Here is a 13,629-nt window from a genome sequence, read left to right as displayed (position 1 = left end):
ACCACGCCAAGTCACTGGTCTTATCCACTCCAACGGTCATATTATTTAAGGGCATTAGTGTCAAATCATGTCGGGATGCTCCCAGGCTATAAATAGCCACCCCCCACAACAACTAGCTGGTTGGTTGCTCCATTAGAAACTGACACTTGTCATAAGAGCAACCCAAATTCCTCAGAGTCTTCGAGAGTAATTCATCAGTGAGGAAATACACCACCCACCGAAACCACAAACCAAACCTAGTGATTGAGCATCACTGAAGAAGTTGTTCCTGTGTGGGACTGAAGCCTTTTACCTTTGAGGACTGTGCATCCTCCAGACGGTTAGGCGTCATGGTCTAGAACGTTCCAGCAGTTAATTGTGGATCGTCGAGTGACTAAGTTTGTGAGGGTTTGGAAGTCTGCCCTGAAGACTTACCACGAGTGTTGGGCGAGGACTGTGTGTCCTTAGCTCAAGGAGAATACGGTAGGGACTGTGTGTCCCGGGACTGGGTGTCCTTTGGTTTCAATACCAAGCCGCTCCAAACCATATGTACAACTGTCACAGCAGTTGGAACTGGGTCATCAACGACTGTCTTCACTGAGAAACGGGTTCTAATTCCTCAACTCTTCACTTTCTCTGTATTATGTGTTAATGACTTTCACTGTGACTATTTGAAGAATTTGCTGAAGACTTTCTCTGAATTTCCTCAACCCCAAATTCTTCACAATAGTTAATCATCATCTCTATTCTGCGTGCCTGCTTACTATGCAATCTGTTTTCACATTCTTCACTCTGAAATACTGCTGGTGTGAATGTTTGCACGTCTGATCCTTTACTGTTTCCGCTCTAAGTTAGTCATCAGTGAGGAATTTCCTCGAAAGGAATTTCCTCAGTATTGAAATTCTAAAAATCTCCTATTCACCCCCCTCTAGTCGATATAACGCACTTTCAATTGGTATCAGAGCAAGGTACTCCCTTGTTCTGTGTGATTTTGGTTTAACCACCTGGAGTTTTAGTTATGTCGACTACAGGCATGTTTAAGGTGACTACAGCATGTCCTACCTACGAAGGAAAGAACTTTCCCTTCTGGAAGAACAAAATGCAAATGCATCTACAAGCTATTGATAATGATCACTGGTATATTGTGGAAAATGGAGTCCCCATCATCTCTGCCAGTGTCACTGCAGCTGATGTGAAGAAATTCAAGCAACCCGATTCTCAAGCGAAGAACATCATCTGTGGCCATCTGAGCCCTGGCCAGTTTGGAAGCGTAAGTGCTTTGGGCTCTACAACACTGATCTGGGAGAGACTGTGCAAGGTAAATGAAGGAGTATCAACCCAACGTGACTCTCGTGTTGATATTCTTCGCAATCTCTTCAATCGCTTCAAGAGACATGATAATGAAAGCTGCCAAGACACCTTTGATCGCATCACTGACATATCAAATGAACTGCAAGCACTGGGAGCTCGAGACATCACTGATCACGAAGTTGTGAAGAAACTGCTGAGATCTTTGGATTCTTCATTTGATACTTTAGTTCTGATGATTCAAGAAAGACCAGACTACAAGATGCTGGATCCAGCTGATATACTTGAAAGGCTAAATACTCATGAATTCCAGCTAGAAGAAAAGAGAAATCTATATGGACAAAGCTATTCCAGACCACGTGCACTGAAGGCTAGAGCAATTTCCTCATCTGAAGAAGAAGACACAGATGACAGCATTTGTGACCCTGAAGAATTTGGACAGGAGCTTGCAATGCTTGTGAGGAAATTCCAGAGATTTACACGACGTGGCCAGTTCGGTAAATCTTCAAGAAGAGACATGAGGAAATCAGAATCTGCATCTGAGGACTACAAGAAACGAACCTGTCACAAGTGCAAGAAATCAGGTCATTACATTGTGGATTGTCCCCGTTGGGGAAAGGAATCAAAGAAGAAGAAATACAAGGATGACAGTTCTGATGACTTGAAGAATAAGAAGAAATCTTCAAAATCCTCATCTTCAAAGCCCTCATCACACAAGAAGACTAGTTTCAGAAAGGCTCGGGCACTTATTGGCAAGGAAATGGACTTCGAGGCAGAATCAGAGGAATGTGATGAAGAAGAGGGTTCTGGAGAAGACTCAGAATCTGGACAGGCTAGTCTTGCACTAGCAACCACTTTCGTCAGCAAGTCAATCTTCAATCTTGAAGAAAATGATTGCACCATCCAGACTGATGAATATGCTGATGACTTCGCTCCAACCTATTGCTTCATGGCAAAAGGTTCAAAGGTATCAAATAATGCCTCCTCCTCTGATTCAAGTGACTATGAACCTAATGATTATAAGAAACCCAGTTACAGTAAACTTGCTATCATTGCCACTAAACAACAAACTGCTCTAGAAAAGCTTCAGAAACTGCTAGACAAAAGTGATGATCTATTGAATGATGAAATGAACCTTACCCAAATCCTCACTGATGACATGAAAAGTCTTCAGTCTAGATTTGATAATCTTCAGGATCATTATGATACACTCCTCACCGATCATGAGAAGCTTTCCTATGAATTTCTTCAAAGGAAGCTTGATCTTGAAAAGGTGAGGATCTCTCATGATGATCTTCGTATGGAAAATGATTCATTACTAGCTCAACAGATCAGCGCTAGTCAAGTTGAATTTATTCCTCCATGTCTTAAATGCATTGAACGCGAAACTGCTAATTCCTCACCAGAATCATCAAATGCTACCGTTGCTACAAATTCTTTAACTCCACCTGTTGTGTCTATTTCCTCACTTGAGGAAAACACAACTGTTACTGATGAAAATGCAGGGTTGAAGGAATTGTACGTGACAGGCATGTACAAAAGCCTGAAAGGACATCAAACCCTTTGTGATGTGCTTAAAAAGCAGATCTTGAACAAGAACCCGAGGAAAGAAGGAATTGCCTTTGAGAGGAAATGAAACGCTGATGGATCTTATTGGAAACCTGAGCAGCATCCCAAAACCTCATGGGTTGCTGCTACTGGGCCTCCTTTTGATCCATCTAATCTAACTGGTTTTTCATGTGAATTATCCTATTCCTCGGATGAATCATTTGATTCCAACTATAATATGTTCAAAAATCAATCTGGTGTAGTATTTGCTCGATATGTTGGAACTAACTGCATGAATGGCCCTCCTCTGTGGAAAATCTGGGTTCCCAAAAGTTGTCTTGAAAATCTTCAGGTGAATGTCTTCATGACACCACCACTGAAGAATCTAAACCCCAGATCAAATTCCTCAGGAGGACCAAAGTCTTCAAGAGGATCAAAATCCTCAACTGGTCAAAACTATGCTCGTACCCGTGCTTATGCGTCTAACATGCAGGGAAACTACAAGGAATATGAATATGAGCGTTACTCCTCAAATCATTATGTTCATAAATCCTCAAACCAGTTCTCTGCATATTCATATGAGTACTTTAACCCCCCTACTGTTAAGAGAAGTGCATTGGCTTCAATGCCACCTTTCTCAGATGGTGCTCGCAGGATGATAAACGCTTTGCCACCCCTTCAGATGTGGCTGGTGAAGAAATCGAACTAATCACTTCTGCAGGTTAGGTCTCCAGATGAAAATCATCATCTGAAGAATTTGCTGGAGACCTGAGGAAATGCTTGATAGGACGCAAGCTAATGATTGATGAAATAGAAATATTTCACACGTCCTTACATTTCTGTTATGATAAAATTACTGAACTGATGAAATTAGTATCATATTCTTCAAATCTGATGCATATGAAATGGTAAGCTGTACTAATTCATCTGCAGGATGACAAACCCAAAAAATACTGAGTGGGTTCTCGATAGTGGCTGCACACATCACATGACTGGTGCTAAAAGCTTACTGATGAATATGCCACTAACTCCATCACCTCTGAAGCAAATCACATATGCTGACAAAGGTAAAAGCAAGGTATTGGGACTTGGAAAAGTAGCTATTTCCAAGGATAGGCATATGGACAAAGTGATGCTTGTTGAATCCCTTGGTTTTAACCTTATGTCAGTCTCGATGCTTTGTGATCTTGATATGATTGTTATCTTTGGTAGATATAGATGTGTAGTCATCATGGAATCTGACAGATCCAAAGTCTTCGAAGGTGTAAGAAGAGGGGATTTGTACATTGTTGATTTCTCTACAGGTCCTCAACCAGCCACTTGCCTACTAGCAAAAACCTCAGAAGGATGGCTGTGGCACCGAAGACTAGGTCATGCAGGCATGAGGAATTTGCACACGCTTGCGAAGAAGAAGCATGTCATCGGCATCGAATCAGTCAAATTCCTCAAGGATCATCTCTGCGGTGCTTGTGAATCTGGGAAAATGACGAGATCCAAGCATCCCTCCAAAACCATCATGACTACCACACGTCCATTCGAATTGCTTCATATGGATTTATTTGGACCTAGTCACTATGCCACACTAACCAATGCAGCATCTTTATATGGCTTCGTCATAGTTGATCAAACACATCAGGAGTGATAATGGAACCGAGTTCAAAAACACTGGTCTTGATGATTATCTTGCTGAACTTGGTATTACTCACGAATTGTGTGCTCCTTATACTCCTCAGCAGAATGGTGTCGTCGAAAGGAAGAACGGGACTCTGGTTGAAATGGCTAGAACTATGCTTGAAGAATATCAGCCTCCTCGTCGCTTTTGGCCTGAAGCAATCAACACTGCATGTCATATCATCAACAGGGTATATCTTCACAAATTCCTCAAGAAAACCTCATATGAACTCCTCACTGACAAGAAACCCAATGTAAGTTATTTCAAAGTCTTCGGTGCAAAATGCTGGATTAGAGATCCTCACCATAGCTCAAAATTTGCACCTAAGGCACGTGAAGGTTTTATGCTCGGTTATGGAAAGGACTCGCACACTTACAGAGCCTTCAACAACTATCACAACAAAGTTGTTGAGACTGTAGATGTGCGGTTCGATGAAGCAATAATGGCTTGCAAAGAGAGCAATTGCCTTCTGATCCAGATAAGTTGTCTCCTGAGGAAGCAATAAAGCTTAAGCCTACTGAAGACATTGTCCCCTCTAAGGAAATTGGTGAAGAAACGATCCCCATCGCTGATAAAAACCAAGAAGATGCTCCTGAGGAAATTGTAACAGCACCACTTCATCAGCTGAGACAAAATCCTCAACCAGCTCATCCGAGGATTGCAAACGAAGTAGAACTTGACAAAATCCTCAACGACATCAACGCGCCAGGTCCTCTCACTCGCTCAAAAGCTTCACACTTAGTTAACTTTTGTGGGCATTTTTCCTTTGTATCCATCACAGAACCCTCAAAAGTTGCTGAGGCTTTTCTGGAACCGGAGTGGATCCAAGCTATGCAAGACGAACTTCTTCAATTCAAGCTGAATGACGTATGGGAGCTCGTCAAACGACCAGATCCTCGCAAGCACAACATCATCGGCACCAAGTGGATTTTATGAAACAAGCAAGATGAGGATGGTCAAGTGGTGAGGAACAAGGCACGACTTGTAGCCTAAGGCTACACCCAGGTTGAAGGAATAGATTTCGACGAAACTTTTGCCCCTGTTGCTAGACTTGAAGCTATTCGAATACTACTTGCTTATGCTAATCATCATAACATCACCTTATATCAAATGGATGTGAACAGTGCATTCCTCAATGGTAAGCTTGAGGAAGAAGTATATGTTGCTCAGCCTCCAGGTTTTGAGGACCCAAAGAATCCAGACAAAGTCTTCAGACTCAAAAAGGCTCTGTATGGCCTCAAGCAAGCCCCTCGGGAATGGTATGATACATTGAAGGAATTCCTCATGAAGAAAGGCTTCAAACCTGGTTCACTCGATCCAACTCTTTTCACAAAATCCTGTGATAATGGGTTGTTTGTATGTCAAATATATGTTGATGATATCATATTTGGTTGTACTGACAAAAGATACAGTGATGAATTTGCCTACATGATGAGTGAAGAATATCAGATGTCCATGATGGGGGAGCTGAAATTCTTCTTAGGTCTTCAAATTCGTCAACAAAGCAATGGAATCTTCATATCACAGGAGAAATACCTCAAGGATGTTCTGAGGAAATTCGACATGCACGAATGCAAAGGTGCCAAGACTCCGATGCCTACCAACGGCCACCTCGGCACTGATGAAAATGGTAAAGATTTCGATCAGCAGGTATACCGTTCTATGATTGGCTCTTTATTGTATCTATGTGCATCTAGGCCAGATATAATGCTTAGTGTTTGCATGTGTGCATGTTTTCAAGCAAAACCGAAGGAATCACACCATAAGGCTGTGAAACATATTCTTCGATACTTAGCTCACACACCAACACTAGGATTATGGTATCCCAAGGGCTCCAATCTTCATCTGGTAGGGTAATCTGATTCAGACTATGCTGGTGACCGTGTGGATCGCAAGTCAACTTCTGGCACATGCCATTTCATCGGAAGATCACTAGTTTGCTGGTCCTCAAAGAAGCAGAACTGCGTATCACTCTCCACTGCCGAAGCTGAGTACATTGCTGCTGGTTCTTGCTGTGCTCAATTGTTGTGGATGAAGCAAACCCTCAAGGACTACGGCATCAACATGAATAATGTGCCTCTCTACTGTGACAATAAGAGTGCTATCAAGATTGCATACAACCCAGTACAGCACTCGAAGACCAAGCACATCCAGATTCGTCATCATTTTCTTCGGGACCATGTCCTTAAGGGCAATATCCTCATCGACCATGTGAAGACTGATGATCAACTGGCAGATATCTTCACTAAGCCCTTGGATGAGAAAAGTTTTTGCGAGTTGCGGTGTGAGCTAAATATCTTAGAGTCTTCAAATGTTTTGTAAAAACATGCACACATCCTAACACTTATGCAAAGTTGATGACTTAGTTGTGTAACACATGATGGAACGATTTTCTTCAACTGATGAAGAAAGTCACTCTGAATGTGAAGAAATTAACGAAGAAATTGATTCTCAGGGCCCTACGACAATTGTATGCGGCGTCTATAATCAAGATTCTTATATGGTGGGTAACGCCACTGCCCAATGTGAAATTCCTCAAGTTGATTTTCTTCAAATGATCAATTTCCTCACAATGCATTTTTCTTCAAAACAACTGTTCTTCATTGTCATGATTTATTACAAAATCTTCAAAAACACTTGATGACTTTCATTCGATTAGATAGACTGTGATTTCTAGTCCTCAACAGCATTCACTTATTGCTATTTCTTCAAGTTGATGTTTCTGCTAAGTGAATGTGATCAGACCCTACTTTCCCTCTATCCTATACTTATCCAGTCTATTCAATTCTTCATATGAGTTCTACTTGAAACTTTGTTCAAAATCCTCACTGCATCCTTGTCAGCTGATGATTTTGTAACGAACATCCTCAAATCTTCAAAAATTGTTTTCTTTAAAGGTACAGTAAGTGAACTCCCACTTCCCACGATCTGATAACCACGATCTCCACTATCTCCACCGCATCGTATGGGAGCTACACGTGTCCTGCGGAGACATAGAGGCAGGGGCTATTTGGTCCGACATTTCCGCGCCAACAATAACTTTTGGCTATAAATATGTCCTTACCCCCCTCGGTATCCTCTTCTTCGCCTCATTGCTCTCCTGCCACAGCACACTCCACCGAACCCTAGCGCCACCGCTGGTAGTCTTGTCGCCGGTGAGGAAGAGCTTCACTGCCTCGACTTCTCCGTCGCCAGAACCACGCCGGAGTCGGACCATCTTCGTCCGCCGCCGCCGTAGACGTCATCTCTCGCCGAGTTAGGGTGCATTGGACACTCGAACGAAGAGCCTCTCCAACACTACTTTCTGTGTTCTTCGTACGCACCTTCCAGGGTAAATATATCCCATTTTTACAGCAGATTAGATCTGAAATTTTACATCTTCTATGTGAAATCTGTTTTTCCTCAAGATACGATGTGCACATGATTCCTCAAACACTACCTATCACCACAATCATTGATGAACTATGCTAAGCATCTAATATTTTCATGAGATTCCTCAATTGTGCGAATTTTCGGATCCGTACAACTCTGGAACCCAAGAACGGTATGCTTAGGCAAATTCCTCAACCACTGGTTATATTCCTCAAACTGTCAAACTTTTTCATTTTCTTCAAATCTGAGAATGCATATGACCTCTCCAAATTCCTCGCAACTATACTCTGTTCACAGGTACACACATGTCAGCTGATGAATCTCTCGGTTCTCATCACATTAACTCATTTGCAGCATTTCTGGAAGAAACTCTTCAAGGCTCATCAGAATCCTCAAGAGTTCAAAATCATCAGCAAAATCCTCAACTGAAGAAAATGGAGGAAGAAAGAAAACAGAAGGGAGGAAAGAAACTTGAGAAAACACAACTGCTGATATCCCTGAGGACATTTACTTGGACTATTGTACGCCTGATGAACATGAGACAATGGCCAAGAGAAAGATACGGCTGCAGAAGATTGAACACCGATGGGCGAAGGAATGGAAGGAGTACAGGTTTGTGACTCCCAAATATACGAAGAAATTCGCTTTGAAGCCTCCTGGCAGAAGGGCCCCACTTGAGGATCATCAAGTAGCACATCCCTCAAGTCTCACGACAATTGATGACTACCCAGATGAGAAAGAAAAGCATCTGGCCAAGCTCAAGAAGCAAGAAGAAGCTGTAGTGAGGAAATTTAATGAATCCTCAGCTGCTGCCTCCGGTGCTGCTAATTCCTCAGCCGCAGAAACCTCAGGCTCAGAAATTCCTCACATGCAGTCTGTGCCATCAAAGCAAAGGGCTCCAAAGCCTCAAGAGAAGTCTGCTCAGGCGTCTGTCACAAAACCCTCAGCACCAAAACCCTCATTACCAAAACCTTCAACACCAAAACCATCAGCGCCAAAACCCTCAGTACCAATCTCCTCAGCACCAAAATCCTCAGCTCCGCCTCCAAAGCCTCAAGAGAAACCAGTACAGAAACATGTCGTGAATCCTACGACCGCCAGCTCCAGCTCCTCACTCCCAGCTGCAACTAGCTCGGAGACAAAGTCTTCAACACCTCTTGTGAAGACTTTGGCAACTGTTGAACGTGCACCTCTGCCCAGCCCCAGCAAAATCATCGCAGCCCCGTCTGCATCAGAGGGAAGTGATGAATATGATAATGAAACCCTACAAGCCATCATCAGAAACAAGAAACAAAGGGTAGCTCAAGCATCAGTCAGTGCTATTCCTCTGGCCATGGACCCCAAGGTCCTCCTTGACTACATCAATATCTGGTATGAGGACCCAAACACTCCCATTGATGATTTGAAACTTCCTCCTGGCATCAGCCACATGGTGACCACCTTCATAAATGAAGCCAAGTGGAAAGAACAGCAGGCCAGGCAGGCAAAGGTTGCAAAGATCAAAAAGGAGAAATTCCTTAGGCAGAATCTCCTCAAACTGACTCATGATACACTAGTGTCAACCCAGGCAGAGCTGCAAATATTGAGTGACAAGTACACCAAGCTGTCAGATCGCAAAAGCATCAAGAGCAATTTCATCAAGCTAGCCACTAGTGTTGTTGATGACTACAACAAGAGAACCGCACCCCCAGCACCAACTCCTCAGCCCTTGGTTGAGCAGCCAGCAGATGCTTCTCCTCATGAGGAGGAAACTCCTCAAGCTGAGGAAGAACACCAAGAGGGCCGTGTTGATGAACCGGCCATTGAAGAAATCATCACGGAAACTTCAACTAATGAAATTGTTGCCACTGATGAGACTGCTCCTGATCCAGCTAGTTCCTCACTACCAGTTGAAGAATCTGAAGAAAGAACACCTTCACCAAAAGCTTCAAAGGTGAAGAAGATAATTCCATCTGCATCAGACATGAAGAAAACAAGGGCTGATGAAAAGGAAGCCAAGAAGAGAAAAGCCTCCTCAGCAGTAGAAGAGACAGAGGCAAAGCGCCTCAAAGAAATTGAAGAAACTGCTCCTTTGGACCCAGTGCCTCTCAATGTCGCCCCTTCCTATGAGATGGTCGTCATTGATGACCCAGCTACAAGGGCAGATGAGGAAATGAAGGATGTCGCCTCTGAGGAACACACTGATGAGGAAATTCAGATTGACGACAGTCCTCAACCTCTTATTCCTCAGACAGAGACTGCTCAAGCATCAGCTGCACCAGCTGATGAAACTGCTTCTGCCACTAAGCCAGGTGAGGAAAAACAAGCTGAAAATCCTCATGCTGGTGAAATTGTACATTCTAAGAAGACTCCTCAAGATGACGAACACGCTGACCCAACTCCTCCAAATGAGAAAGAAGCAGAAATTCCTCAGCCTGAAGCTCAGCCAGAGCAAACATCATCTCCTCAGCATGAAGTACCAGCTGATGAAATTCCTCACCCTGAGGAAAATGCTGAAGAAAATGTACCCGCCCAAAACAATGACTTCATTGTGCTCAACCCAGAGACTGTTATTGTTGTCTCCTCCCCTATTCCTCAGCAAAATCTTCAGCCAGTTCAGCGTCAGCCATTCTCCAAGCGTCCAAAGTTTTAGAAAGAAAATTTCTTTGAAGAACACATGTACTTCATCGGAGAGAACCCTTATGACAAGCCTCAGATGAGGCATCTGAAGTTTTGGACAAGGACTCAGATGAACTACTATTCCTCTGTGCTCTGTGGACGCAACAAGATATTCCAGCACACGCACATTCCTCATGTTGAGCTTGAAGCAATACCTTGCCTGGAGCCAGTCCTCAGTGTACTCCACGATGCAGGTTTGCTCCCAATGTGCTCAGACATATCAGACTGGAACAGCGAGCTTATTCTTCAGTTCTATGCCACTCTTCATATATCGGGCAACCGTGACGACATCAGCACTTGGGTGTTTGACTGGATGTCACAAAACACTCACTACAAGGCTCCTGCTTCTGAACTCCTTAGAGAACTGCCCGTACCAATTCCCTCAGATGGGGCAGTGAAGCTTTATGGTGAGCGTGAGCTCCCAAATGGTATGATGGAAGTCCTCATGAAGCCTTTGGCTGCTGGCAAACCCTCAAGAACAACCCTCCTCGTCCACGAGCTCAAGTACACACCCCGGTCTGTCTACAGAATCCTCTGTAGTGTGCTCGCGCCAATCAAAGGCCATGACGATGAAGAAGATGTTGTAGGCCTCATGAAGAATATCCTCTTCAACATCATTCACGGTATTCCTATCAATATCCATGCTTTCTTCTTGAGGACTTTGGCCGACAATGCCATGTGCCCCTATGATCACAAGATATATGCCCCGTGGATTATGAGATTCATCAGGACAAGGACAGGCATCAACTTCCACGCTGATTTCCAAAACCACATGGGTTATATGCCTCCTATCCGGGTCAACAAGAAGACTTCCGAGCCCATTGAAGGAAAAGGAAAATCTATGATTGAAGAAGGCAGCAGGCCCCTTGATGGCCAATTCAAAGAGCCAGAAGCATATTCTTCATGGAACGATACTGAGACTCGTCCAGCAAGCCCAGTTCCTCCTCGCGTGCTGAACACCAGAGAGCTCCTCCTCAGTCTTCACCAGAAGGTGGATCGCAATCACAAATGGGTCAAACGCCAGTTTGGTGCCATTGTGAAAACCATCACTGAAACACAGAACTCTGTGAAGATTAACCATCACTATATGCATGAGGTTTTCCATCACACCTGGGCTACACTTGCACATTTGAAGACTCTGACTGAGCTTGAAGAAATGGACTTTGAGCGAGACTTTAACTGGTCGTGGCCTCCCAAGAGGAAGTTCAGGCCCATTCCAGTGCCAGACCTTGAAGACAGCTCCTTTTCTTCATTCCGCACTGCTGAATCTGACGAGGAACAACTCGACACAGCAAACGGCCCAAGGAAGAAGACTACTCCCAAGAAGCATCGCGGCTCTTCCTCAACCGCCAAGAAATGAAGTCTTCACGGGCGTTAGTCCTCAGTTTGTCCCTTTTTGTCACTTGATGACAAAGGGGGAGAAACTCGAGAGTTAGTCTTCAAGCGGGACATTTTTTGGGTTATAAACTATATTTAAGTTACAAACTCTTGGCTCCTCGGAAGTTTTTATGTAATGAGTTGTAACTTAAGCCCGATGGTACTCTGACGTTTTTGAACGTTTTTCTTCGCATGCTTATTCCTCAAGTTTTAATGCACGCATGCTGGAATTCGTCAGATACCATTTCCCATCATGCATCTTCATTTTCTTCATATGATATGTTATATGTATGCATGATTTACAAAACTCAGGGGGAGATCTCCATGATATAAATCATCAATGTGCATTTGCTATGAAAATCAAAATCCTCAAGATATGCACATCTTCAGGGGGAGTCTCTCTGAATCTTGTTTTCAAATTCCTCAAATGAGTATTTACACTTCATATTTTTGATCCCTGTTGAAGACTTAACCTAATTGTCATCAACCACCAAAAAGGGGGAGATTGTAAGTGCATCTAGTGCCCCTTAGTGATTTTGGTGGTTTGAAGACTTATAGGTTAAGTATCTAATGTGTTTATGAGTGTACACAGGATCTATAAGTCATTGACGAGTTTGATATATTTGAAGAATATCGACACCTAAAAATGTGTGTCTTCAGTTGAAGAAATTGGTCTGAAGCTGAAGAAATGAATCACGAGGAATCTGCGATGAAATTGATATTCCTCATGAAGATACTGATATTGAGAAGTCCGGTGGTTCCTGAAGAAATTCATTCTGAAGAATTTCAAGCGTGAAGATTTACACTTTTTGTTTTACTTTCTTCGCATTTGAGTAATAGGAACACTGTACTGTTAAAGGGGGTCGAAGTTACACTATGGAATGGATTTCCTCATGATGCTCAACCCAAGCCTAATCCTACCAAAAGCCTCAAGTGAGGAATATGAGTGACATGAGGACTCTCACAGTTGAGGGTTCCGACAGTTTCGATAACCACGCCAAGTCACTGGTCTTATCCACTCCAACGGTCATATTATTTAAGGGCATTAGTTTCAAATCATGTCGGGATGCTCCCAGGCTATAAATAGCCACCCCCACAACCACTAGCTGGTTGGTTGCCCCGTTAGAAACTGACACTTGTCATAAGAGCAACCAAATTCCTCAGAGTCTTCGAGAGTAATTCATCAGTGAGGAAATACACCACCCATCGAAACCACAAACCAAACCTACTGATTGAGCATCACTGAAGAAGTTGTTCCTGTGTGGAATTGAAGCCTTTTACCTTTGAGGACTATGCATCCTCTAGACTCTTAGGCGTCATGGTCTAGAACGTTCCAGCAGTTAATTGTGGATCGTCGAGTGACTAAGTTTGTGAGGGTTTGGAAGTCTGCCCTGAAGACTTACCACGAGTGTTGGGCGAGGACTGTGTGTCCTTAGCTCAAGGAGAATACGGTAGGGACTGTGTGTCCCGGGACTGGGTGTCCTTTGGTTTCAATACCAAGCCGCTCCAAACCAGATGTACAACTGTCACAGCAGTTGGAACTGGGTCATCAACGACTGTCTTCACTGAGAAACGGGTTCTAATTCCTCAACTCTTTACTTTCTCTGTATTATGTGTTGATGACTTTCACTGTGACTGTTTGAAGAATTTGTTGAAGACTTTCTCTGAATTTCCTCAACCCCAAATTTTTCACAATAGTTAATCATCATCTGTAT

Source organism: Hordeum vulgare, chromosome 6H, assembly GCF_904849725.1.
Source record: "Hordeum vulgare subsp. vulgare chromosome 6H, MorexV3_pseudomolecules_assembly, whole genome shotgun sequence".
In the NCBI taxonomy this organism is placed as follows: Eukaryota; Viridiplantae; Streptophyta; class Magnoliopsida; order Poales; family Poaceae; genus Hordeum; species Hordeum vulgare.
This window is presented reverse-complemented; position numbering follows the sequence as displayed.